This window comes from Notamacropus eugenii, chromosome 2, assembly GCF_028372415.1.
Source record: "Notamacropus eugenii isolate mMacEug1 chromosome 2, mMacEug1.pri_v2, whole genome shotgun sequence".
NCBI lineage: Eukaryota > Metazoa > Chordata > Mammalia > Diprotodontia > Macropodidae > Notamacropus > Notamacropus eugenii.
The window spans coordinates 353,431,805-353,443,577 of NC_092873.1; the positions used below are offsets into that span (position 1 = coordinate 353,431,805).

General features: G+C 44.6%; 1 long non-coding RNA gene across 3 annotated transcripts; it reads right to left on the reverse strand.

The window, feature by feature from the left end:
• Positions 1-1,107: 1,107 nt before the first annotated feature.
• Positions 1,108-9,311, reverse strand: LOC140528405 (uncharacterized). 3 transcript variants are annotated; one of them, XR_011975180.1, is made up of 4 exons: positions 8,456-9,311; positions 5,281-5,434; positions 3,473-4,823; positions 1,108-2,880 (listed from the first exon to the last, which is right to left on the reverse strand). It is a non-coding gene; the product is annotated as an uncharacterized lncRNA (long non-coding RNA). The 3 variants fall into 3 exon arrangements; XR_011975181.1 differs by having other exon boundaries at positions 1,108-2,400; positions 2,676-4,823; XR_011975179.1 differs by having other exon boundaries at positions 1,108-4,823.
• Between the last annotated feature and the right edge of the window lie 2,462 nt (positions 9,312-11,773).

Here is an 11,773-nt window from a genome sequence, read left to right on the forward strand (position 1 = left end):
CAAGTACTGGAGCTTCAACATCCATGAGTTGTAAGAGGCCAGGTGTAACAGAAGTAGACATGTTCTTTACCAGCTGTTTGTCAAATGGAAGGAGGGACCAAACAGGCACCCCGCACCTGCCAGCCAGTGCATCTAGAAACTAAGTGAGGTAAAGAGCAGAGGCAGGGGACAGGGTCTTCTCTACCCCATTTTTTTCCCTCAACTGAGTCAGGACCACTTTGTTATGGGTATCTGTTAGGGGATATGATTGGGGAAGGCCAGTTAAAGGAGGCTGTTTGTTGGTAGGCAAAGCATGGTTGGCCCCAGGTCCTTCTTCCACTTCATACCTTCTCTGTTTGAGACTTTCTAAGCTCCAATAAAATTGACCTCCGGCTTCTGTTGTTTTCTTCCTTTACAACTCTATATTTAAGGCCTATGGCCTTTGAAGTCAAAGTCTATCTCATCCATTCTTGACTGTAAATCATTTCATTCTCTAGGGTTATTTCCTCATGGACTCTAAGGTAGCTTCCAACTCAGTCTGTTGAGTTTGAGTATCTTGCCTCAGACATTGACTGTATGACCTTAGGGAAATTATTTAACTAATCCAAACTTTATTTTATTGATCCATAAAATGGGGATAATAACACCTGTTCTAGGACTTGGCTAAAAATGGTTGTTATAAAAAACTCTGCCCACTTCAATGCTCTATCTTCCTATTATTAGCCTACAACTACAGGATCTCTTAATATCCCCTCCAATTTTAGAACCAATGTGCCGAACAGGTTTATACCATGGCCCTACTTCTTCCTGGACCCAGACAGAAATCTGTTCTATGTCATCCTTGGCTCCTACTTATCTAAGCACCAGCACTAAACAGGTTAGGCAAGGCTAGAGAACATGTGGTGTACCCAGGTCTCTCTGCCCTTTCAGAGATGAAACAGTTTAGGAGAGGTGAGAGGGCTTGAGAAGTGGCTTGAGAAGTCAAAGCTGATCTTTGCTCTCATGTATTACACATCCCTAACAGTCATATCCCCATGATTTTCTCCATGGGATCCTAGGAGGGTCCAAATTGTATTGTCAGTCCCCGTGTACACTTCACCCTTAGTCCCCTTCACACTGAGACAGGCAGCCTTTTCCAAGTTTATTTTTGAAAAGTGAATAAACCAAAGATATTGGCATCTTATATCGTGAATAATAAATCTTTTTTTTTTTAAAAAAGAAAGTTTCCCTCCCTCCTCCCCACTTAAAATCTAGTTATAAAATAACATTCTCCTCCACCATTCCCTCCAATTCTGACTATTCCAAGATGTCCACTCCCCCTATGAAGGGAGACAGCCAGACCCACTTTAAGGGAACCTGAGATCTTTTGCTAAGGCTGGCCAGTTGGTCACATCCCTCCCCTCTTTCTAAGAAAAGATGTTTTTGTTTGTTTGGTTTTTTAAAAAGTTGGGTAAAAAATGATCTGTGTCCCAAGGAATAGAAGAGAATCTACTTTTTCCAGCTCTCCTCCCCTCAAAACCTACACACAAAGGCACAGATAAAAAAAAAATGAGCAAAGTTCATTCACAGAGGCACTGGGCAAGAGTCATCCCTACTTGACTCATTGGGAGACACATCTCCCCTCAGCATCTCTTTCATTCATTCCTTTGATATAAAGATTCAGAGTTTCTCTTCAGACCTCTTCTTATCTAGGTCCCAGTGATAGGTCTGTAGACATTAGGGGTAGAGATTGTCATCAGCCTTCACTATCTGCCTTGTGTTACATGAAAGGGAACTAAGTCAGTTCTTTGGAGAAACCATAGCATCCTGTGTGGGGTAGTTAGGCAGGGCAGGGAGAATAGAAGTTCTAGCTTCCTGTCATTCATGACCAAGAGAAAGGTGCTGGGGCTGTTGTGAGTGGGCATCACAGGTGTAGTAGAGGGCCCTAGATCAAGAGGCAAGGAGTCAGAATTATTTCATTCCTGGCATGGCAAGCACCTAATCCTATCCCAGTGGAAGGGGAAGGGGAGATATTGGTGACACTGAATTCTATAGCTGAAATTCACCTTGGAAAAAAACAACAACAACTATGTAACTAAAGGTTATATGATGCCTGAGAATTCCAATTCTGCTTCTTTATTAACCAGTTCACTCCCTCTCTACCTAGAGCCTCAGAACAGAGAGTCCTGGAAGAAGGTGGAAGAGTAGGCACCACTCAGAACACTTGGAGTCTGATGGATAAAGAAGGGGAGAAGCAAAACAAGCAAGCTGAACCCCACAAGTCTAAGGGTGGTCCGGGTGCCTGAACAAAGATCTAGGGAGCCAGGGGTACACAATTCTTGCCTTGATAAGCATGCATTCCTAACTTTAACAGGTAGCCAACAAAATCACTTTCAGGGAGATCTTAGTGGTGGGCCCTGGATTCTATAAGATAGAAGGCATCTTGAAGAGAAACGAGAAAAAAAAGGATGTAATTAAGGTAATACAATCTTCCAGAATTCCATCCCCAGTATCAAAGTCCTGACCTGCTTCTTATAAGAACATTTCCCCAGCCCCAACTTCAATCCTGCTGTCTACTCATAGTCTCAGTACAAAGATTTCTGGGAGGAGGTAGAGGAAAGGACTGAGTCAGGTTGAATGAACATCACCTAGAACATTTAGAGTGGTAGACAAAGAAGGGGAGACCAAAAAAGGAGCTGAGCTTCACAAGTACTTACTTATTTCGTTTTTCTTCTAAAAGTAGCCTTTCCTAATGTGCCTGGCAAAGCAATTGTGGTTAACTTTTAATTGTATGATCTAGAGAGAAAGGAAATAGAAGCCAATAAGTAAAGGGCTTCTCCCCTTTGGAAACCTCCGAGAAAGCTAAAGACCTGATCTTCAGTGCACTCGGTGATCTTGGAGAAGTTACTTCATGTTATTTATCTGTAAAATAAGGGAAGAAGAATACTTTCACAATTCCAAGTCATCTATCAGGGCCTGACCAGCTGGGGCATCTTACCTTTGGCAATGATATGACCCTTTGATGTGACCTTTGCTATGACCCTCTTCCCCTTTACCTCCCCCATCCCTTTTCTGTGCTGTGACTGCCTAGACTAGGAGTTCTTAACCTGGATTTCAGAGGATCTGCAGGCTTGCACAGGAACAAAATTCCAACTTTATTTTCACTGATCTAATAGAAATTGAGCCTTTCCTTCAATTATTGATTTTTTTCAAAAACATTCTTCTGTAGAAGGGTCCATAGCCTTCACTAGCCTTCCTAAAGTATTCATAACACAAACGGATGAGAACCCTTTGATTCGAACAAAGTATTCTTTGGCCAACACCTTTCCCCCCATAATGTTTGCTTCCCCTATCAGAATGTAAACTTCTCAAGGGATGGAAGCAGTTTCACTTTTATTTTTGTATCCCTAGCACACAGTGGGTACTTTAAAGAAGATTGCTGACCCATTTTCTCCCTGTCTGCGCCCTCCCCCTCCCAAGCCTAAGCCTGATGTTCCAATAGTTTGTCCCTCACCTGATCGTTCTGATATGTAGTTGCAGCAATGAACTCTGTTTCTGGGAGGTAAAGATGTGGGAGGGGCAGGGACTCAGAGTCTCATGTTCTCCATTTCTCACCTCTTCAATGTGAAGCTTTGGCTGGTATTTGCGGTAGGACTTCAAATGAATCACCACAAGGTATGAGAGAACATAGGTAGCTCTTCTTTTGAGTGGGAAGGTAGAGAAGATTAAGAGTCAAACATTTAAGCACCTACTGTGTGCCTGGTGCTGTTCTAAGTGATGGGGAAACAAGGAAAACATAATAAAGTACCTGCCCTTAAGGAACTCACATTCTAAATGGGGAGAAAACACATAAAAACAATCTGAACAGTGTGAAGGGAGAGGAAAGGGATCTCAGAGACAGGGCCCATAGGCATTGGAGCCCAGTTCAGGGGCATTATGAACTAATGTAGCCAGTGTGAGAAATGATCTGAATTTGTGAGTTGCTTTCATTTTGCAGAATGATGAATTTCTGAAGATAATTAAGTCCAGAAAACTAAGTGGGTGGGCAATGGTGAGGAAAATTCCACTGGTGCCTTTCTTACATAGAGGACTATCAGAGAGGAGCTCCTAGATGTTCTTCCTCTAATGTCTCCAGTCAGAGGGAGGGAGGTTCCCTAGGGGCAGCGAGTGTTGAGGAGGTCTGAAAAAATAATAACTAGCATTTATATAGCACCTACTCTGTGCCAGGCACTGTACTAAGCCCATTACATAGCACCTACTATGTGCCAGGCTAAGTGCTAAACATCTTATAAATATTATCTCATTTTAACCTTACAACAACTCTGGGATGTGGGTTCTATTTTTATCTTCACTTTATAGTTGAGGAAACTGAGGCAAATAGATTAAGTGACTTGCCCAAGGTCAAACAGCTAGTAAGTATCTGGCAGGATTTGAATTCAGGTCTTTCTGACTCCAGGTTCAGTGCTCTATCCATTGTGCCTTGTGTCATCTGAGGTTCCATAGAAAATAAGAAGACCCCCCCCCTTTTTTTAGAATAGATTCTACCTACTGTTACAACTGCTACCAGTCTTGAAGGTATAAGCAATGGAATCTCCATGCTTACTTGATTACCTACTCTAAAATCTCACTCTCTGACCTACTGCCACAGGAAAGCTCTTTAACTCTAGCTTCAATCTTCTTTCCTCTTATTTTGTGCTGATGGACTTGAGAATGCTTGCAGGGTGGGCATAATGGGGATCTTACCTGGGTCTCATTCTCAGATATTTCCTTTTTGTTAGTCAGCTTGCGTTTTCTAAACGATATCTCTTGCCCTATTCAGTGGGCTCCTGTGTTGGGTGAATCTGGGTGGATATACCACTGGTTCCCTGTGGAAAGAATATCTCTGTCCCTTAGGGAGAGAACCCTAGGGATTCCTGATGTTGGAGAGGTCCATCAAAGAACCTCAGGGTAGGAGGAGGTATATGTGGTTTCCATGGGACTTGGCTACAGGATCATTTGGCACTGGGATAAGAGAAAAGTCTGGACAGGCCCAGGAAAAGAAAAGTCTGGGATTTGAAGAAAGAAAAAAAAAAAGCCTGGATGAGGGCAGTGGGCTGGGAAAGATGGGGAGTGGAGAGGAGAAATAGGGAAAAGGTATAAGTATCAGGGAATGATGAAAGACTGTTGGATGAGGGAAAAGGGCTGTTTGGGTTTACTGGGGGCCCCACCAGAGGGCACCATAACATCAGAGACAAATGAGATAACATCCCATTAGCGCCCAGGTATCATCCCAGTCTCTATCCCTTCCCCTACTACCCCCTCCAGCTCTTCACACTTTCCTACCTGGAACACTGTTCTCTTCATTTTTGCATGGAACCCATTCTTTCCTCTGATAACCCCAGTGATGCTGATCAGTAGTACCACTTCCACAAACACACGGCAATGAGCAAGAGGGTCCATCCCCAGGATTTGGTAAGTCAGAAATGGGAACATCACACTATAAAGAAATGGGAAGAGGAGAAAGGGAGAAAGGGGAAAGAGGGAGAGAATTTTGTTGCTCAGTCCACATCCTTTCAGGTTTCCAGAGTAGTTAGGACTGGGTAGGGCTCTGCCTGAGGTATAGGCTATTTTAAATTGTTTTTTGTATTTCCAGCACTTAGCAGAGTGGCATATAGAATATAACAATTGTGTTCATTGGTTAATCTTTCCTAGAAGTGAGTGTTGATTTCCCATCAAGCAGTAAAAGAACAATTATTAAGCATTTACTTTCTTCACTCTACTCACGCACAGGCTTGAGCCGGACACTAAATAACACACCTTTTACTAACTATCTTTCTCCAAGTAACAGGACCTTAGCTTAAGGATCCCATTGTCTGGGTAAAACAGATCTGGAGTCCTAGGTCTCTGATCTATGAAGGACTGATCCAAGTGTCCCTTCTAGGGGACATAAGCCAGAGAAAGTTAGAGAAGGGATAGATGGAAATGGAACAAATGTCCAAAGAAGTTTACTGGAGCTCAGACGCTAAAGTCCCAGAAAATTCACCTCCTCAGGGATTGTACCTGGGAGGATCAGTGGAAGGGTGGGGGAGGCTCTTTCAGCTTTGTCAAAAATTCTAACTTTATCATAAACTTCATGCTGAGAAGTAGACCATTGGCTTTTTAGGTTTCAATCAACAGGTTCCCAAATGAACCTCACTTCCAGGAAGGAAAAGCTGGTCAGTATTTCTCCATCTCAGAGAAACATTAACAAAAAAAAAAAAAATGACCTGGTAGGGCTGGGGAAAGTTAAGAGTAAGATGGGCAGTAACAGAGAGTAACCATTAGCCATGGTCTGCATGCCTCTGAGTCACCACCAGTTGGGACCCACAAAGAGTTTCCATTTGCTGCTTTGACTGTTACTGAACACTTGCTGGTCAAGGAGCAAACAGTAGGATTGGGAAATGGGGATTGCAGGCCCTGCTTCTCCTCCTTCCAAATGAGGATGAAACTGCACTACACAACAGCTACCTCCTTTTAGCTGCCCCTGAGACCATCCATCACGCTTTGGGGATAGGGGAAGGACAGGACAGAACCCTGTTTTGTCCATTTTCCTGGATTTGTGCTATTTCTTTCTGACCGCCACACCTGCTTGTGTTCACTAATTGAATCATTTAACTTTCCTGGGCCACAGTTTCCTCATGTTGCGGGGGTTTAGTTAGTTGGTCTTAGGTCTCTAAATCAATGATCCCCACCAAAATTCAGAAGCTTTGGATGTGGAAACTGTAAGAGTTAGGTAGGAATATGGAGCATATGGAGAATACTTCTTTGTGTGTTGGAGGGAGGCTGTCAGAGGGAAACTACCTATGACTACAGGATTTTGTGGCTTACACAAAGTTGATTTCTCTCTGTTTCTTCACCTCTCCCTCTCCACTGGTGCCCAGTATCTCTTCTCTTCTTGCTATCCCTAGCTGCTGTCTCCCTCCGTCTCTCTCACAACCTCTCTCTCTCTGTGTCTTTGTTTCTCTGTTTCCGTCTGTCTCTGTGTGTGTCTCTCTCTCTCATACATACACACACACACACACACACACACACACACACACACACTCGTAATCATTGTCATCACTCTGCAGATTGGAGCTACCAACAGTGGATTCTACCCCAATTTTCTCCATTGCACATATAGTTTTTCTCATGGAAATAGAGGTTTCTGAGGCCTGACTGGTGATTTTCTGCCTCTTTCAGCAGCACATCAACCACAATTCCCTCTCATCACCAAGTCAATTCCTTGGAGGAGCAGGAAGTTTGGATTTTAGAGATAAAAAGCATCTTAGAAATCATCTTATCTTTTCCCCTTTGTTTTGCAGAGACCCACTGAGAAAAAGTCATTTGCTTAAGGTCATATCTACTTAACTTCGGAGCTGTAGTCTTCCCCATTTTTTATCCTGGGTAACCAGAAGGTTGGATGTGTCAACTCTGTTCTCCACTTTTGAAAAGGCTGACTAAAGTTTAAAGGTTATACAAAAGTGCAGAATCTTCAACAAACAATTGAGTCTACCTAATTAATTTAGTTACTACCAGCTGCTGGCACAGTGGATAGATTACTTGGCCAGGAATAAGGAAGACCTGAGTTCAAATTCAGCTTCAGACACTATCTGTGTGACCCTGGGCAGGTTGCTTAACCTCAGTTTCCTTAACTGTAAAATGAGGACATTAATGGCATCTAGATTCATGGAGTTGTTACGAGGATTAAATGAGATAATATTTATTTAAAATAAAAGCAAATATAGTGCTTGGCACATAGTAGGAACTATACAAATGCTTATTCCCTTCCCCATTCCTGAATTTTAGTTTCCCAAAGCAAATAGCCCAATAGTATAATGGGTCAATAGCAGTGGCAAATGGCAGTGGCAAATATTTGTGCTAAAGTTTTTTACTAAACAATCACCAATAGCTTGCAACTGACTCTTGCTGACCCATTTGAGATTTTCTTAGCAAAGATACTGAAATGGCTTGCCATTTTCTTCTCCAGCTCATTTTACACATAAGGAAACTGAGACAAGGTTAAGTGACTTGCCCAGGGTTATACAGATACTAAACTTTTAAGAGTTCACATTTGAACTCAGGCCCAGAGTTCTTTACTCACTGCGTAGCCTAGCGCTCTTAGTCTGAATAACACAGCCTGCGCCAAATGCTACTCATCACACAGCGGTTAGTAGTTCGCATCCACTCGCTTCCATTTCTTTCCAAGGTAATTGATACCAGCTGTCACAGAAGTGAGACGGGCTTTGTGGGTTCCTGGATCTTTGGGTTCGTTTCATCTATCTGTCCTTGCTTCTGTGGCTGAAGGGCATCCATTAGCCATGATCTCCTTTTCAACACACACACACACACACACACACACACACACACACACACACACACACACACACACACACTTAAAACAGAGACCTTTTCCCTTCAAGGAGCCAAAGACAAGGTTATGGTTCCCGTGTTCCTGGAGGATTCAGACGAACGTTTGACCCCACAGTCGTCCACTTACCGGTCCTGCTTGGTAATGATCATTTCGTTCTGGTGCCTATGAATCGTGAACCACAGGGAATGGTTGCAGAAGACTACTTTGAGTCTGCCAGAGAAAGCGGTTCCTCTGTAGAGGTCACTGGCTGGGATGACCACGTTGGCCTCGGCGCAGGGGAAGAGCTGGGAGCTCCAGCGATCGATCTAGCGCAACGCGTCGGCAGTGCCCAGATAGCCAAAGGCTGGAGGGGAAGCCCTTGCCCCCGGAGGTGAGCGAATAGGGCTCCGGAGTGGAGTAGCCCTCGGAATGAAGCTGGGGCAAGGTGGGAGAGTGATAAAGGAAGAGGAAGAGGCGCGGAATGGCCGCTGATTGGACGCCCATTGGCACAGGTGTGACTCCAGAGGAGCAGTCCTGCACCTGGCTCACCCCAAGTCTACTGTCCCCATCCCCAGGCATGTGAGAGTTGGTGTCCAACAGTACTGCTTCAGAGAAGTTCTTCTGGACGCCCGTGGGTATTGGGGGTGGGCAGTAGGAGGAATGAAAGAGCTTTGGCAGCTTCCTGCAGTCTCTCGGACTGATAGGACTCCTGCATCTCAATGTCTGTGGCCTTAGAAGACGGATCGATGGTGGCAGTGGACCCCGTGCCCTACGTCGGAGGGTTAAGAGGTGCAAAGTGGATGGCTGTCTCTCTTGCTGCTCCTCCGACCGAGGAAGAGGGGAAGACTCCTCGGGGCTGCATTGGGAGGAGGGACGAAACCCAAACTAAGGAAGATTGGTACTTCTGGAGTCCTCTTCCCCCATATTGACAGTGGCAGGTCTTATTCCGAATCGGCTCCTTAGTTCTCCAGACTAAACTGACTTCGTTGTTCTGGCCAGCAGCGTCTCCCAGCTTTAAACCTGCCCTTCTCCACCCCGGCCCCACCCACGCAGGAGGCTCCGTCCCCAACCATTCCAAGAAGCAGGTTTTTTGTCTCTGTCTCCTCCAGCTCTCTTCGGTAGCTCTTGGTCTTGCAGCTTCTCTGTTTTTGTCTGTCTGTGTGTCTGTCGGTCTCTATCTGTGTGTCTGTCTGTCTGTCTGTCTCTCTCTCTCTCTCGCGCGCGCACACACACACACATACACACAAATGGAACCTGGGAAACTGGATACAATAGGAAACAACAGGAGAAAACTTATCTACATTTTCTCCTACAGACCTAGCTAGCATGCAACAGAGACAGTGCAGTGCAGTGGCAAGGATATTGGTTGGCAGAAGACTGTTTTCAAGTACTCGCTAAGCAGTTTACTAGATCTTTCTCCTTGGGCAATTTTCGTAAGTTCTCGATCCTTACAGATTAAAAAAAATCTAGTTTTGAGTCGGTAGATTTGGTCTTGCCTGAAGCTGAGATGGGAGGCTGGCTGCTGACTGGGAACTTATCCATCCATCCATCCATCCATCCATCCATCCATCCATCCATCCATCCATCCATCCAGCTATCTATCCATCGGTCCATTTCTCCATCCACTCCTCTCTCTAAGCTATCCACATAGTCTTCTCTCCCCCTCCCCAGGTTTGGGGACCACTTTGTGTTCACAACACCCTAACCAATAATCATCGCTGGACTGAGGACTATGGGGAGATGTTTATCCAAAACATTCAGAACAGCTCCTGCTACTGAAAGATCACCTTCTGTATGGAAGGAAGTCAGGCCTCTAAGGTCATATGGGAAGAGTGGGGTCTACCCACTGAGCTGCCTTCCTCCTGTTCCTCTCCTAACATTTCCACTCCCATGTCATTCAAGGTCAAGTACTGAAGCTCAATTATCCATGAAGTACAAGGGACTGTGTTTATACCAAGGTACCCCACCTGGTGGCAAGTACATTTGGAAACTGAGTATGAGAGGTGGCCATGGGGAGTGGGGCAGAGCAGGGAGGCAGGAGACAGGACCCTCTGGACCCCACTTCTTTATCCCTGCTGTGTCAGGGTCATCTCGGTCAGGATCAGGAGAAATTTGATGAATCCTTGCTCCATGCCTTCTCCTGCTCTTATCTACTTTCCCTACTCTTCACCCCTCACTCATCCCCAGACCTGATCTCTCAAGACCACAAGTCAGCAAGACTTTGGCTTTAAATAGTTTGCTATAAATTTGAATGAGATGAGCTTAAGTTGTCTCTCTGTATCACACTGACACAGAGTTTTGGCCAGACGGGAGATTAGGGCATTCCTGAATTCCCTGTTTTCCCTGCCACAGGACATGTGGCTGCCTCCAGACTAAGCAAGTATGCCTGGCTAATGTCAGGGTTCGGGGTCTCTGGCCCCTGCCACTCCTTTCTCTGATGTAGAAGGCAAACAGAGCAAGTTCCCTTATAGAACTCATCCTCTGTTCCCCGAATCCCTTCCTCAAAACCTCCTCTTCCATTCTGAGTTAAGGAAGTGCTTCCCCAGGGGCTGGTAAACCTGTGTGGATCTTTCTGTAGGGGGTACTGAGAGTAGGCTAGGGAACTGAGAAGGTGGGAGAGTGGGCAACTCAGTCTTGGGTTAAGGAAGTGTTACTGACTGAGACTTTTCCCCTGCCAGGTACATGGAGGCGAAAATTCAGGCTGCTACATCTCAGAAAGGAGAATTGAGCAGCTTCAAGAAAGAGACTGGGAAGTGGTGGAGAACAAAATCACCCACCAGGTTCCGTCTTCATCTCTTAAATCCTTATATCTTATTGCCATTCCCCTGTTCCATTTCTGATCCTTTGGCCCATTCAGAGAATGGTGACAACACCTACAGCTGGGCCCAGAGAGAGATGGCTAACACATCAGAGTGGGAAGGGAAGATGTGAAAAGCAGGACCTCATAGCTTTGTTGATTGGCCCCCATATTTCTTCACTATAGGAGACAGAAAGAAGGCAATGGTAAGGAGTCTCAACCAACTCTGTGTGTGTGTGTGTGTTTGTGTGCATGTGTGTTTTCCTATGGCTAGGGGCTGGGACAGAGAAGCTACTTGCAGACAGGCAAACAAGTTGCCTTCTGGCTGCTTCCTAGGTTCCCCTCTATGGTAGCAATTTCTTTTTATGCTGTTTCTATTTAAGGTGAATTACGGTATTGTTCTGAGATCCCAAAAAGGCAGTCCCAGACTTTTCTTCTTTTTAAAAAAGATTTATTTTGGCCAACAGTATACATAAATACAACCAGTTAAACTTCCTTTTCAACTATTTACCTTTAAATAAATGAGTTTCTATTCCTCAAATATTGTGAAAAAATGTCAGTCACTCCCTTGAGTCTATCATTTTGTTGTTCATTGGTTTACTTTTAAAAATTATTATTTCTAACTTTAATGTACTCAAACCCATTACTTGAATAGGATACTTATTAAT